Source organism: Ochlerotatus camptorhynchus, unplaced genomic scaffold, assembly GCF_037179485.1.
Source record: "Ochlerotatus camptorhynchus isolate MF236.1 unplaced genomic scaffold, CSIRO-AGI_Acam_v1.1 ptg000017l, whole genome shotgun sequence".
Lineage (NCBI taxonomy): Eukaryota > Metazoa > Arthropoda > Insecta > Diptera > Culicidae > Ochlerotatus > Ochlerotatus camptorhynchus.
The window spans coordinates 818,111-833,184 of NW_027040509.1; the positions used below are offsets into that span (position 1 = coordinate 818,111).

Sequence of the window (15,074 nt, forward strand, 5' to 3'; positions counted from 1 at the left end):
TCTGAGGCATAACATCTCTGATCACGCCTTTCTTCGGAGGGAAGTAAAGTCGTTGGTCCCCGATTCATGAGTTGATGGGTCGATAAGTAGGGTCCAGGTGTGGGAGCTGCCTCCCTGGCGTCGGTAGGATCGACGGAAAACAAATCAAGGGAACTATCAATCTATCCTCTTCTGATTTTTCTCTAGCTAATAAATTATCGCACTAATGTTTCATGTTGATATTAGTGTAGCATTTCCTTCCAAATCTGAAAATCAGTTACTTCATACATGAAGCACTTTGATTGAAAATATAAACTTGCCAAAAAGTATAAGGGGATTTCTATCCGTTATTCCTAATGTATTTCCGAGTTTTGGTAAAATTTTAACAAAACTCGATTTTTTGGCAAGCAAATGAAGAGGATTGTTCCGTTTCCCATACATTTTTCCATACAAAAATTAAAATTCTTACGCAAATCCAGATCATAACCAAATTTGACATAGTTGTTGAGGACCACAGGAAGAGCAGTGAGGAACAGGGGGTTGTGATCAACCATGCAAACTTGACCTACCCTATTTAACAGTTCTAGGCCAAATACCAAAAACAAAACTTTAAGATTCAGATTCGACCTTCTTCGATTTGTATAAAAAAAAACCATTCCAATTCTTTAAAAAAATAAAAATTACGTATTCATGGTGACCACTGAACTGGGAAAACCGGGAGACAACCGGGAAATGCCCGCTCTAGTTCGTTATGCATAAGAGATACAGATTTGAGTTATTCACAAAAGTTAGAGCTAATATCAAAACCTACAAAAGCATCCTACATCATTTTACGGAATTCAGTTGATGAAAAAATATAGAAGCAAATGAATGTAAATGAATAGCCGAAATCAATGTAAATGATTTTCCATGCTTGCCTAATACCCCGTTCACATTACAGCCTATATCACGTAATATAGGCTGTCTTGCAATGAGCACTCATACATAGGATTTCCAGTGAAAACTAGATGTATGAGTGCTCATAATATAAGACACGTCATTTTTTGTTAAGGTTGGAATCTCAGAAGTATGTCGATGTCAATCGATGCCCAATGTCCGTCATTATGAATATGGTTGTTAATTTTAGAACCTTGGAAACTTTTCCTGTCACAGGATCTACAAAAAATTCCTGGTCTAGAATGTTTAATTTAAGTCAGGCATATCGAAAAAAAATATAAGTTTGAGATCGCACAAATCTCACTGTAACACTTTTCAGGCTATCGCTCAATCCAACTAAAGGGCGAACACGAAATTATTGCGACACCGAAAATGTCATGCCAATTTTCTTATAATGTTTTAGAATCAAACCAAAATTTTAGGGTAGTTTTATACATATATTTACTTCAAAAATCAAAAGAAAAGTTAATCGATGGAGCCTTGAGTGTAAAATTGAACGCATTTTCACTTGATGCCCTCCATCAAAGTCTTTACAGTGTCATCCGGTACCAGTTTCTCAGTTTTTTTCCATTTTCTTAACATGTCCTTCTCGTCTTTGACTGTCTTCTTGCTCTTCCGAAGTTCCCGCTTCATTATTGCCCAGTACTGCTCCACCGGGCGCAGCTCCGGACAGTTTGGCGGATTCATGTCCTTTGGAACAAAATGGACAGAATTGGCCTCATACCACTCCAGGACACTTTTAGAATAGTGGCATGATGCCAAATCTGGCCAAAATAGCGGAGCTTCGTCGTGCTGCTGCAAGAACGGCAAAAGGCGCTTCTCGAGGCACTCAGATTTGTAGATCTCGCCATTTACTGTGCCCTTTGTCACGAAAGGCTCACTCCTCAGTCCGCAAGAGCAGATGGCCTGCCAAATGAGATATTTGGAGGCGAACTTCGACATTTTCTTCTTCTTAAATTTGTCGTCCACATCGAACTTGCTCTTGCCGGTGAAAAACTCCAACCCCGGAATTTGCTTAAAATCGGCTTTTATATACGTTTCGTCGTCCATCACACAGCAGCCATATTTTGTCAGAATCTTCTCGTAGAGCTTCCGTGCCCGAGTTTTAGCCGTCGATTGTTGCCGCTCATTGCGGTTTGGGAAGTTCTGTACCTTGTATGTATGTAGTCCAGCTCTCTTCTTTGCATTCTGGACGTAGCTCTGCGACATGCCGATCTTTTTAGCTAAATCACGGCTTGAGACGTTGGGATTTGCTTTAATCATCCGCTTCACCTTTCCCTCCGTCTTTTTGTTCTCCGGTCCCGGTTTTCTTCCAGCTCCTTTGCCGTGGTCCAACGTCAACCGCTCCTGGAACCGCTTCAACACTCTGGAGACGGTTGAATGGTGAATGTTCAACATTTTTCCCAACTGCCGGTGCGACAGGTCAGGAAATTCCAGGTGTTTGGAAAGAATTTGTTCTCTCAACTCGCATTGGTTCACCTCAATTTTCGTTGAATCGAAAAACACGACTTCGAGTTTGACAGCATATACACAGTACACATCAATGAGAAAGTGTGCAAAATTTGGTTGATTTTTACCCAATGGTAAAAAAGTTATGCCCTGTTGAATGTGTCGCAATAATTTCGTGTTCGCCCTTTATTACACTTTTCAGATATTTACAGTCCCATAATCCTGAACAGTATTTTTAGACAGGATATTGAAAAATGTTTGTATTACCTAAAATATTTGTTTGGAATTTTCTCTGAATATCTTCTAAAATTTATCTACAAGCTGATTCGGAATAACTGTTACTTTTAAAACGATTGCATGATTTTTTGATATCAGTATATTTATCAACTTAGCATACTTTAATTCAAATCTCTCTCCCTTTACCTTAATTACCAGCCACTTCTTCTTCTTCGCATTTCAAGCTTATTGCATATCGCATGCTTATTGCGTGCTCTCAACTTAGTGTTTTAGATGCACTTCCACAGTTATTAAATTGAGAACTTTCGATGCCTGTACCATTTTTGCATTGGTATAATTGTCCAATCATACTTCTATGCCCAGGGAAGTCGAGAAATCTTTCAACCCGAAAAATTCCTAGACCGGACCGGGAATCGAACCCAGCCACCGCCAGCATGGTCTTGCTTTGTAGCTGCGCCTTTACCGACTGAGCTAAGGGAGGCCCCTAATTACCAGCCACATTTGTCACGAAAATTAACCACAGCTGACACGCACGCTTTAGTTCCATCACTTTTTGAGCCCATGGCGATGCGTCTAAGCTTTGATATTGAACGGATTTTTCACGCTTGAAAAATGAATGTTTAATTCTTTCAAAGAGATTTCAGTTTCTAAAAGATAACGCACGATTTTACACAGATTTATGATATGCTCCATTTTCACGTTCATGACTGCTTGAAATCGCAAACGAATGAAATTTCAAATCCTACTATCAATACAAGCTGATATTTGTACACTAGGGTGCTTCATTCTGAAAAAAAGTGATGAATTTCTGATGGGCCACCCTCCAGTTCGATTCATAGCCCCAAAATATGAACCTGTGCAAAAATTGGTAAAGATTGATGAAGGTTTAGAGGTCGCGCCAATGATTTGAAATTTGTATGGGAATTACTATGGAAGAATTTAAAAAATCGCTTATATCGCTATAACTTTGCTTCTACTTGTCCAAATGTCGAAAAAATTTAGTATGTTATTGCTATGGCAATAAACAAAAAGCCTACAGTTGCTACGCTCAGTTTTGCAGCGTATCAAGAATTATAAAAATGTGAAAAAATGGCAAAATAGGGTAAATTGACAGATGAATATGTACAAGGCAACAACGCCAATTTCATCGCAACAACAACAGGCTTGTTGATCATTGTCATGACAACCACATATTTTTTTTTTTCAACGTTTGGACAACTACAACCAAAGTTAGAGCAATGTAAACGAAAATCAATAATTTCCCATACTAATTCACCAAAATCTCCATACAAAATCCAAATCATTGGCGCGACCTCTAAACCTTCATCAATCTTTACCATTTTTTGCACAGGTTCATATTTTGGGGCTATGAATCGAACTGGAGGGTGGCCTATCAAAAATTCATCACTTTTTTCAAAATGAAACACCCTATTGTACACACTTTAAAACAAAAATACTTGAACATTTTACCTTTTGAGAATTGCATATTTACGAAATCGGTGGCAGTAATTCTAAATCACCCGGTAGGACTTCCTTACAAGCATTCCAAAATGTTTTCAGGACTACCCTCAATAATCTTATGATTCTCTCGAGTATGCTAAAGAAATTTTCTCCATAACAGTCTCTCAATTCTGTGCATAACACATTAAAAATTCCTATGAGAGAATCTTTCGAAATATTCTTGGAAGTATCTTGAAATTATCCTGGATTTATGCTCTTCAAAACTATCTTGGAATTCGCCTTGAGTTCTCCGTACTATTTTCTTGAAATACTTCTCAAAATTACATTCCTTGAACTTCTAGTCAAATTCCTTTGGATCTTCCTCGGAATTCCTGTAGAATAAATCCACTAAAATTCTCGTCAAAACTCATTTGGCATTCTCATTAAAATACTCTGGAAATTTCTTGAAAATGTCAGAGTCCAAAAATGTTGTCCAAGGCCATGGGTCATATATTTTTAAAACTCAGATCTTGAAAACTACGCTATATGTGGAACATTACATTTTCCGATATCTGAAATCCCGATAATCTTAAGAATGTGAAGTTTCTAATCTTCAAAAAAAAATTCTTAATCCAAGTTCATGCTTGGCATGCACAGTTGTACACGCTAACTGTTCATTTGTTAATAACTTTTCACTCAGTTGTTGAAATTTGTTTTTCTTTAAAGTAATTGATTGATTAGTATCATAGTTAACTATAGATATGCAAAAGTAGGTAAATCTAAACATTTGAATCAACACTAATGAATTTTTGCATTTAAAGTCCGAAATGTGCAGCGAGCATTTCTCACTTCATTTTTACAACGCAAAAACAAATACAGTTTATTACTAGAATTAATGTCTACTGTTTTTTACGTTTCTATAACAAGCATAAACTCTTTTCTATCTACTGCATCAAAAAGAACTATGTTTCGTCGTAATCGCCCATTTACGTTCTATCGATCAGAACAGATCAATAATATCAATGATTTTACCTTGTACAAATCAAAAATAGGTTTGTTCCGATGCGTTAGTTCATTAGCTACAACATAAATCCTGTTAGAGCGCATTGTATGAATATTTAAGCTCATTGTTCTCAAAACAAAAGAAGCGCTCCTTGCGAATCCCCTTTTTCTACGTGTATCCGTAGGACGAAGAAAATCTAATGGCGTTTTAATGCGTTAGGACGGAATTGAAACTCGTAGGACGAATTCAGAATCAAGAAGCAGTATTAGATTTTAAACAATATCTCAACAATTTGTGACTCTTTAACAAATCCAACGGTACGTATGGAAAGGTGAATAAATTTAGAAGTCAACTTTGACAAAAATATTCCACTTTTTGTTTATACTCGTTCAGAAAAGAGAGGTAAAGCGTAGGTTGTGCTTAGTAGGACGGAAATTCGATCAAAAACCCTATGCCGCCAAGCATGTCTATCACTATTTAAAATTCGGTCTGGGAATACCAACAAAACCGGAAGTCGAAAACAACCGGGAAATAATCGGGAATTTTATTGGAGACTTAAACTGTATTTTTAATACTAATTTCAATTAAATTATGTTATGAGCAGTTCCAGGCAACTCAGCGAAAACAAAAAAAGAATTGAATCGACGTGCTCCGATTTGCATTAAACTTTGCGTAATTGTTGGTTATTGGCAATGATTCACATTTTCGTTAAAATTTGGTCATTTTGGATAATACAATTTTTTTGACGTAGGACTGCGTCTTTCGGGAAGGGTGCCAATTCAGGGAAATGCAACGAAAATTGGTCAGCCTTTAAATGCTAATAACTTGGCCTATAACCAATGGATTTTGATGATTTGTATGTCGATCGATTCGGAAGTTTTATAAGATTTGTATGGTAATGGAAATGGCTCTAATGTTGGCCTATGGATCTAAGACTGGGCCCATCGCTAAAAAAATCTGCTGTTCATCAATTTTATATAGACGGACGCGTCATTGGGACGGTACCAATGGATATTTTAAGTCGCTATTGAAAATTTAGTCGATTGCTAAATTTATGTATGGGCCCAAATTAGGAGCATTTAGGCCGACATTACATCCATTTCCCCTATATCACACATTATAAATGTTGAATATTTAAATAGCTACAAATTAAGAAATATGGAAACATTCAAATTTCTCATACTTTTTCTTCGATCGACCGACACAGCCATCAGAAAGTAGGTCCCTAACATAGGGTTACCATATGGTATCCTAAAGGAGGACATGTCCTCCTTTTTCGAATGTTTTTACATGTCCTCCTTTTGCCTCAAAATGTCCTCCTTTTTAATCCATGAATATTTTCAAGCAAAATGTTAATAAATAAATTTTCCATTTTATTTTGACGCAACCTCATCCAAGGCTTTGAAGTTATTAAACTGACGTTTTCGTGCAAAACAGTTCACTAGTTCATTTTCAAGTATGTACAGAACCGGTCATATTATAAAGGGTCTAGTATAAGAGAGAAGCGGACTGGCTGGTTTTAAGCCAAAAGGAACTGTCAAAGCCAGAGCCAATCGAACAGCGACTATCTTGATCTAAGAGAAGAGTAGACAATACGGGGACGAAAACGAACCACTTTTCTGTCAAACGCGAACCAGCTCGTGATTGGCCGATTTGAAGTCCGTAAGAGAGAGATAGAGATAGAGATAAAAAAGTAAGAAGCCAGTTGTATCTTAGATCTGGATTGCATACCAGGCAGAGGTTGCCAAGGCAGTTTGTTTTGAATCTACTCCTCTCTTAAGTCATATTAAAGGGCTAATTGTAAAGTGTTTGGCACTCCAAAAAAGTTCAAAGAGCTGTAATGTTTTAGTATGTGCATTTAAATTGCTGAAATTTGGGCTGCTGGTTGATTAAATATTCAAAATTTACTGGTATTTTTAGAGCGATGATAAATTGACTCTGCATGAAGGATGAGTTATTTCGGTAAAACGCTTCTTGTTTGAACACCGTTTTTAAAACTGTAATTTCTTGAAGCACAATCAATCAAATCAATCATACTTTTTTTTATTTGTAGTCTCGTCTTCTCTGATCTCAAAATACTCATAGTGTAGTGTATTTTAAGCAATTTTGAAACATGAAAGTCATCATGGATTCAGAAACGATACTATTCGTTGACCATAAATTCTGATTTTTTCGAATAAAATAATGTTTCGACTAGAAAAAAAAATAGTAGTAGTTCATTCTGCTTGACGAGCGAACAATTTGAAAAATGGTAACCAAATAAGATGCGTTTTACTAAAATCATTGGAAGTTTAAGCTGATTCAACTTTTTAAGCCCATAATAATTCCGTTAATTTTTTATTATTTAACCACCCAGCAGTAAGAATTTCAGAATCTTCAATACTCATTGTTCGAGCCGTGGGCTCTGTATTTGCCGGGATTCGGAGGTTTTTCTTCCCGTTCGTACCGCGAACGGCGCACAGAAACCAGAGGAGCACTTTAGCACCCGAAACGTACTGCTGCTACTCCACCTTCCCAGTAGAAGATGTGAGTTAGCCAGTCAGTCACTTTCCACTAAAGTTGGAGTCCGCGATTTTCACGTTAATTACGCACGGACACACGATTGATCAAAACCTGATCACACTGACGCGATAACATCGATTTCGGATCACAAGCAAAATTTCGATTTCCACTTCACTTTCCTTTAATTTATTGCAACCGACGGATGGTTGACGATCGAGGAATAGAAATTAAAGAACACCGACAATAGATGTGGTTGCGCACGCTTGGGGTATCTATTTGCTACTACTCGTATTGTGTGTACAATTCGGTTCGTTTGGTCAAGTGCAATGATTGACCATTGGAATGAGATCATTCTCTCTCGTGAGAATCGGTGATCATCTTCATTAGACTGGTTCACAATGTTAATTCATGTTTATATAAATTTAGTTGTAGTTTAGTTTAAGATCACTAGTTTTAAGATTTGACTTTAGTTTTAGCCTTAAGATTAGGATTAGGTATATACAATATTTACAACACTAAAGATTTTATTATAATCAGTGGCTACTGATCACTCATATTAAAAAGTTGCAGAAGTTTTTTAGAAGGACAAAATATCCAGCATTAGTACCCTAATTTTACCGGTACTGTATAATTAATTTTGAAAGCTAGGTAGTTGCATCCTTTAGAAAGGACTATTGCTTTTAAATTTTATGTAACCCAATAGGCAAACGGCCAATTACCAAAAGGGAAAGTCATTAATTTTCAAATATTCAAAATCAGTTTTTTCGTTCAAAACCAAAATAACGTAAACGAAAATTTTTTCATTGGATTCTACTTGGCTACTGGAACACAGTGAACACTTTTTCATAGACAGAATTTCGGTTTTATCCGAAAAAACTGATTTTGAATTTCCAAAAATGAATGACGTCCCGTTTTCTCTTAAAAGAATGATGATTTTTACCGAATTGATGACGACTACACTACACTACACTGAAAATAATAAATTTTGAGTGAGTGCATATATTTTCAAAACGTTTGATAAAAACTCGTTGTCCTCCTCAATTGATGATAAAGAATATCTACATTGTCCTCCTTTTTCTCTAAAATTGAAATGAAATGTCCTCCTTTTCAATTGTTTTAAATGGTAACCCTACCCTAACAACACAAACCGATGCCGCATAATCATTCGGCGTTGCACGTCGGACGGGTCAACCTCGAACTTGTTCGCTGCAACGTGGACATCGAGTATTTTTTCTATTCATTCACCTATCAGCTAAATACAGAAAACATGAGCGGCATAGAATGATAGTACAAATGTTTATGTAAACAAAACGTAGAAAGTTTGACTGCAGTCACCGTTTGACTGCCGAGTGATAAAAAGGAGTGTTCGGTGCATTGCACACTGAAAACGAAACTAACTCAGAGAGTTAATAACTTTTACTCAGTTGTGAGTCACTTTTACTCATTCGTATGGATTTTTTTTTCTTAAAGCGTATGTTATTCAACGCATGAGTAACCTACGATTAAAAAAAAATCTCCATACGAATCAGTAGAAGAGACGCATTCTCTGAGTAATATTCGTTATCAATGTATTTAGCATTCAATCTCAACTAGAATTAATGTTGAATAGTAAAGCTCAGTGTGCAATTTGCATCAAATTCCATGTTTTAACTTGACAGCACGGCCAGAAAGCAGGTTTCTGTACTCAGTGAAGTTATTCGGATGGACAATACCTATCGCATGATTGGCCTCTTAGTTCAGAATTCACTCGCCAGCCGTTTGATTCAAAGGGCTTGCTTAAGCAGTCTACATCACTTTTACGTAGGTTACTCATGCGCTGAGTGACCAACGCTTTTAGAAATGTACCCTTACGAATGAGCAAAAGTTACTCACTCTCTGAGTTAGTTTCGTTTTCTGTGATTCGACTAGATAGGAGATTGCTATCTCTAGTAATGTTATTCAGATAGATAAGACCTATTGTATACTGGACACATGGTGACCAGTTAACCGGGAAATCGGGAAAAAAGCCGGGAATTCTAAATCACCGGGAGAAATCCGTGAAATTCGATGATGAATCAGGAAACAATATGCTTCGTCCTCTCTTGGGAAAATAATAATCTTCTCAACTACTAGATTTTCCGGATACACTCACTTTGAAGAACGTATTCGATAATTTAATGAAAATGCCAAAGGAATTTAGAGAAAATTTTAGAATGAATTCTAGAGATAATAGGGTATGTAAGATACAAATTTGAATGGAGTTTTTAGAAGTATATTTATACAGTTTTGACTACAACGGCAAATAAATGGTTTAAGTTCAAAGTAGAATTATTAGGTGGTTCTGCGTGAAATTACATGACGATTGTAAAGAGGATTACAGGTTAATTTCTAATTAATATTCTAAATAAATTCCGAGAAGAATGTAAAGAGGGTTCTTATGAGAACTTCAAAGAAATTCCGAGAGTATCTATAGAATTTTGAGGTAATTACAAAGATAATTTCAAGTGAATTCTAATGAATGTCCCAAGGGACATCCATGAAAAATATCATTGAATGAAACAGCAAAATAATCTCGTAGTTATACGTCAACAATGCGGTCGTGCTTTGGACACAATCCTCAACTTTTTTTTATTATAGCATGGAAACGACATTTCGAAATGATGCCTGAGACAAAGTTGTAGCGAAAAACGAATTTCTTTCTGGCAAAAATAAAAATAAACAAAACGTTTTTTGATTTTAATTTGTTTAACAAAAAGTTCACAAATTTTACCAAAAGTTCTTGTTTTACGATTTTTGTAAATTCTTAAATGTCCATAAACATTCCAAAAGTTTTCGTTTTTCATGAGCGTTTTTTTTTTTTCTTTCTTCAAAAATCAAACAAGGACATTCTGCAACATTTAGGTTGTTTACATATTTTGCTACAGTTCTTTGAAGACGCCATTTGGAAAATTATACTTGATCCAAAATTGCCTAAATTCAGCAAAAATGTTAATCTTGCCCATAAAAAACAATTATGCAAAGTTTCATACATGGTCGACATGGTCGAGTTTTTTCGATTCGTCATTTGACCTGTAACTGCTGTTATATTAAAATATTCTGAGTCAGCTATCCTGAATATTTCACTTAGAATCTTGAATATTTTTTTCAATCTCGCAATTCTGAACATTTCATAAGTACGGGATACCAAAAATTCAGTCTGAGATCTAAAGTAAATAACAATTCATTTGGTTGATTTGTATGAAGATCTCGTTTTTATGGCTTTCTCAGTCTAGGGTAATCCAAACAGTTAGTTGTGCATTGCCCGACGTTTCAGCCGTTTATTGTGGCCTTTTTCAAGGGTAAAACAGTCTACCGTTTGTCGTCAATTTTTTTTTGTTTGCTGCCACGATAAGCGTGTTTAGCTTGGAGGAGCTTCCTGTATGTTGCATTGAGTTCAATATTAATTAACATAGGACACTATATGACATTACACTATGCAACGGTTATTTTGAAGAAGAAGATGAAACGTCGGGCAATGCACAACTAACTGTTTGGATTACCCTAGACTGAGAAAGCCTTAAAAAAGTAAATAACAATGTGCTAGAATTTCGAAAAAATGTTAACCTCCAAGGAATGATTCCAGCAAAAATCCTGAACAATTCCCAAGAATAAGTCACGTGATTTTTGGTTATTTTTTGTAATATTTAAAAGTTTTTCTATGTCTGAAGACCGACAGTTTGGATTTTTTGTTAATTTAAAAACATAATTTTTTTCAAGTGATGTGTGAGAAGCCGATGGGGATCGGTAGCATGTCCCGAGCCTCGCGTGTGGTAATTTGATTAAAGTAGTGCTTTTGTACCTGGTTATTTATTTGCTGCCCCCCTTAACGTATTTGAGTGATGTCGGACATAACATTAATAATAAATAAAACAGAGATGAACTAGCCAACGGCTAAAAATCTCTCTGATAAAGTTTAAAAAAAAAAACATAACATTAAAATATTATTTGCATCAGCCTAATTTAGTGAATTTTTTTAGTTAGACAAAACAGGTTTCTATGCAAAAGTTAACAAAAACAAAATATTTTCCAAAAGTACCATGATTTTTGTCTATTTTCAAGTGTCATTCAATATTTAAAATATGTTATTTTATGTTATTCAAGTTTTAAACAGTTTTTAATAATCCATACTTACTTGAATTTTTTTACCGTGTATATTTTTCCTGGAAATAAATTAAGTTTTGCTACAACTTTGTGTCAGACGTCATTTCGATTGGAAGTGACATTTTCGAGTTATGAGTCAGCAGCTACGAGTCAGCCATTTTCAAAATAACAGAATTTTAACAAAAATGTGAATAATTAACCATAACAAACAATTATGCAAAGTTTAAAGCAAAAACAATTCAGACTTGACTTGCTGAGCCGGAATTTTTTCGCTATTTGGTCTGGAAATGCTCTAGAGTTTGTTTGAGAGATCGAGCAATTATCCGCGAGAAATCGGCGATTGATCAATTTGGTTACAAACACGAATCAGTTCTGGAATTACTTCTTTAAAAAATATCTTCGCAGTCGGTAGGATTCGAACCTACGCTCCCAGAGGGAATCTGATTTCTAGTCAGACGCCTTAACCGCTCGGCCACGACTGCTTGCACGGTTTAAGATAATAGCCGTAGGTAATACGCGTTTTAATGAATCGTTTCGATTTTCTGCCTATGCCAACGAGCAAAACGTGCAGAAAAGAGAAAGGAATTTCATAAATAATGTCAGTTTGTTTCGCAGTTATACCATTGACCAGAATAACTCGACAGCTAAGCAACGAATGTGAGCGCATACGTCAACAACATGAAATCGAAACATCGTTCAGGGATGATACCAAACACTGAACAATGTGAAAACGGGTTGTATACGAGCAAACAACTGCACAAACCATATCATCGCAGATTAATCTAAATTCCTCGCGTCCTCCCCTGCACAAAATCGTAGCAAAACGCCGATGGTTATCTCAGCTTCATAATCTCGAAACCCGTTCTACGCCACCCCAACAGCGATGCGTCGTCAACGTCGTCGTCCATCAGCTAATATTCTGTAAAACCGCATACTAATGCGAATGCACTCATGCACCTCGGTAAATAGTTGGCATTTTCGGTTCTGGTCGCAACACAAGGACTTTTTTTTTGCATGACCGAGTCAACAAGGTCACACGCTCCCTCATTTTTGATTCCACTCTTCTTCTTCTTCTTCTTTTTTTTTTGGTTTGTTGCAAAAATTAGCCCACTTCAGCGAGCGTAGAATGAGAGAGGGCTGGCAAAAATCCACCAAAGTCTGGCCGCCGGAAAAGTGGTTTATATTAATATTGATTTTGCGGATTGCAGTTCACAAGGACCCTCACTCACTCACTCACTCGCGGAGGATTTTCGCCAAATGATGCCTATCTGAGAGTTTAATCAGATTTTCGCTTCTGCTCCCGAATGGTTGATATTTGATCGGCGGATTAAACTTTACAGTCTTTGAAACCGGGTGTGCAGTGATGCAGCAATTGAAACTATGTATTAAATTATTAAATTTTGTTTTCCATCCATCCAAGCGGGAGTTCTTTGTTCTGTGATTCAGATTAAAAAAAAAAAAAAAACAGTGAAAGGGGATATTTATACGGAACGCGGATTGTGATTGTCGATCGGGTTAGAATTTATTATGCACCAAAGTTGAATGGAAGGCGAGCTTCGGGCACGCGCCGTTGCGTTGTTGCGTTTTATCAAGAGGGTAGGATGCCTTGGTGGCTGTAAATTCAACAGCAGCGAGCACGGGACATTAGATAGAAATTAATCTGTAAATTATGATCGGCCTTAATCCGGAATTATGTATTTTATTAGCGAGAATGAATAACGAATAGAAACGGTCTGATTTAAACATACAAAGTTGAAACCATGTTGTGAAAATTTGTTACTGCTACTGGTTAGCTGGTAACAAAATTCAATGTAGAAACTTTTGATAATTTTTTGAAGTTACTCAATGTTTTTGAGGCCGTACCAATTTGTACAATTTTAGTTTATTCTTATCGGGCAGTCGTGGCCGAGCGGTTAAGGCGTCTGACTAGAAATCAGATTCCCTCTGGGAGCGTAGGTTCGAATCCTACCGACTGCGAAGATTTTTGTTTTTCATACCTTCCCATCAAGATTCCGTAAGGGATCATTCAATAATTACGATGGAATTTGTGCTGCAAAATCTCGACATATAGGATTAACTACTCCAAGCACAACCCGCACTTAGTATTTCTTAATCTAGCGTAGTTTAGCACCAAACGGAATGCTAATGATGGCCTTCAAATTTATTTACCTTTCCGTAGGTACCGTAAGATTTGATAAGGAGAAAAAATTGATGAGATATTGTTAAAAGTCTAACACTGGTTCTTGACGCCAAACTCGGCCTACGGATTCTAAACTCTGTCTAACGCATTGAAACGCCAATGAGATCACTTCGGCCTATCGGATGAAGATAAAGATTGATTCGGTTGGAGCGCTTCATTTGTATTTGAGAATATTGGGTGCAAACATTCATATCACGCGTTCTTATTGACTTCGTTCAGTTGATTTCTTTTCAGATATTTCGCAATGATAAATCCTAAGGCTCAGTGAACTCTAAGCAAACAAAAGACAATTCCCTCCGTGGGTGCTTGTTGACACGCCAAAGTCGCTCGCTTCTGACAGTTTGTGCAACTGATCCCTTTGCTTTCTTTTGTGCACCATTTTCTAAACAGCGTTTGTTCTTTTCCTGCTTTTATGTTCAAACACAAATCCGGAGTGATTTGAGATTTAGGCGTAATTGCATTTGTAAACAAACACGTCAATCACCGATTCCTCGCGAATACACGCTCAATCTTGAAAACTAATAACACTATGAGGTAAAAGAATGATTCCTCTATCATTTGCTATATTTTGCTTATGAGATTGAGCTTTTATTCAAGAAAAATCGGCAAATGACCTGTTTGTTTACAAATGCAATTACGCCCAAATCTTAAATCACTTCGGAAATGCATCTATCATCGTTCATCGCGGCGGGGTCGGGTTCATTTAGGCTGTATGACATTTTTTCCTTTCCCGAAAATCCTACACGGAAAAGGTTGGCAGTGTTTCCCCTCTTCAGTGTCTCATGCAGTCGCGTGTGGTTGAAGGTAGATAATAACACACTCACAACTAATTTAGGTTCCTCTTATCAAGATTCGGAACAGCGAAACCTCTGCGACCAAGAAACGAAAGCAAGTTCGCTTTCAGCTTTCACGCATTCGTTGGTTGCTCGCTTTTTTCCGTGCTGATAGTGCAATCTCATCGCGACTTGGAATCAGAATTCGTATGCACTCACTTTTTTGCAGCCCATTTAGGCTGAGTGTTCGTCGTCGTACGTTCGCAATGAGCCATTCAGAATCAGAACCAGAGCGAACCGGGGCTCGTTTTTTTATTTTTGTTTTGAGGGCAACAACTTCCGCCGTCGTCCAATGTTTACGAATGCTAAAGATATGGCCTTTGAAGTAGAACGCGGAAGCAGAAAAGTGGAACAAAATAAGGACGTGCACACGTGT

General features: G+C 36.9%; 1 protein-coding gene and 2 non-coding genes across 3 annotated transcripts in view; 2 read left to right on the plus strand and 1 right to left on the minus strand.

The window, feature by feature from the left end:
* Nucleotides 1-15,074, plus strand: part of CenG1A (Centaurin-gamma-1A) — a 462,307-nt gene that overhangs the window by 250,370 nt on the left and 196,863 nt on the right. The window lies entirely within an intron of this gene.
* On the minus strand, nucleotides 12,066-12,147 carry TRNAS-AGA (transfer RNA serine (anticodon AGA)). The gene has a single exon. It is a non-coding gene; the product is annotated as a tRNA-Ser (tRNA).
* Nucleotides 13,561-13,642, plus strand: TRNAS-AGA (transfer RNA serine (anticodon AGA)). Its single transcript has one exon. It is a non-coding gene; the product is annotated as a tRNA-Ser (tRNA).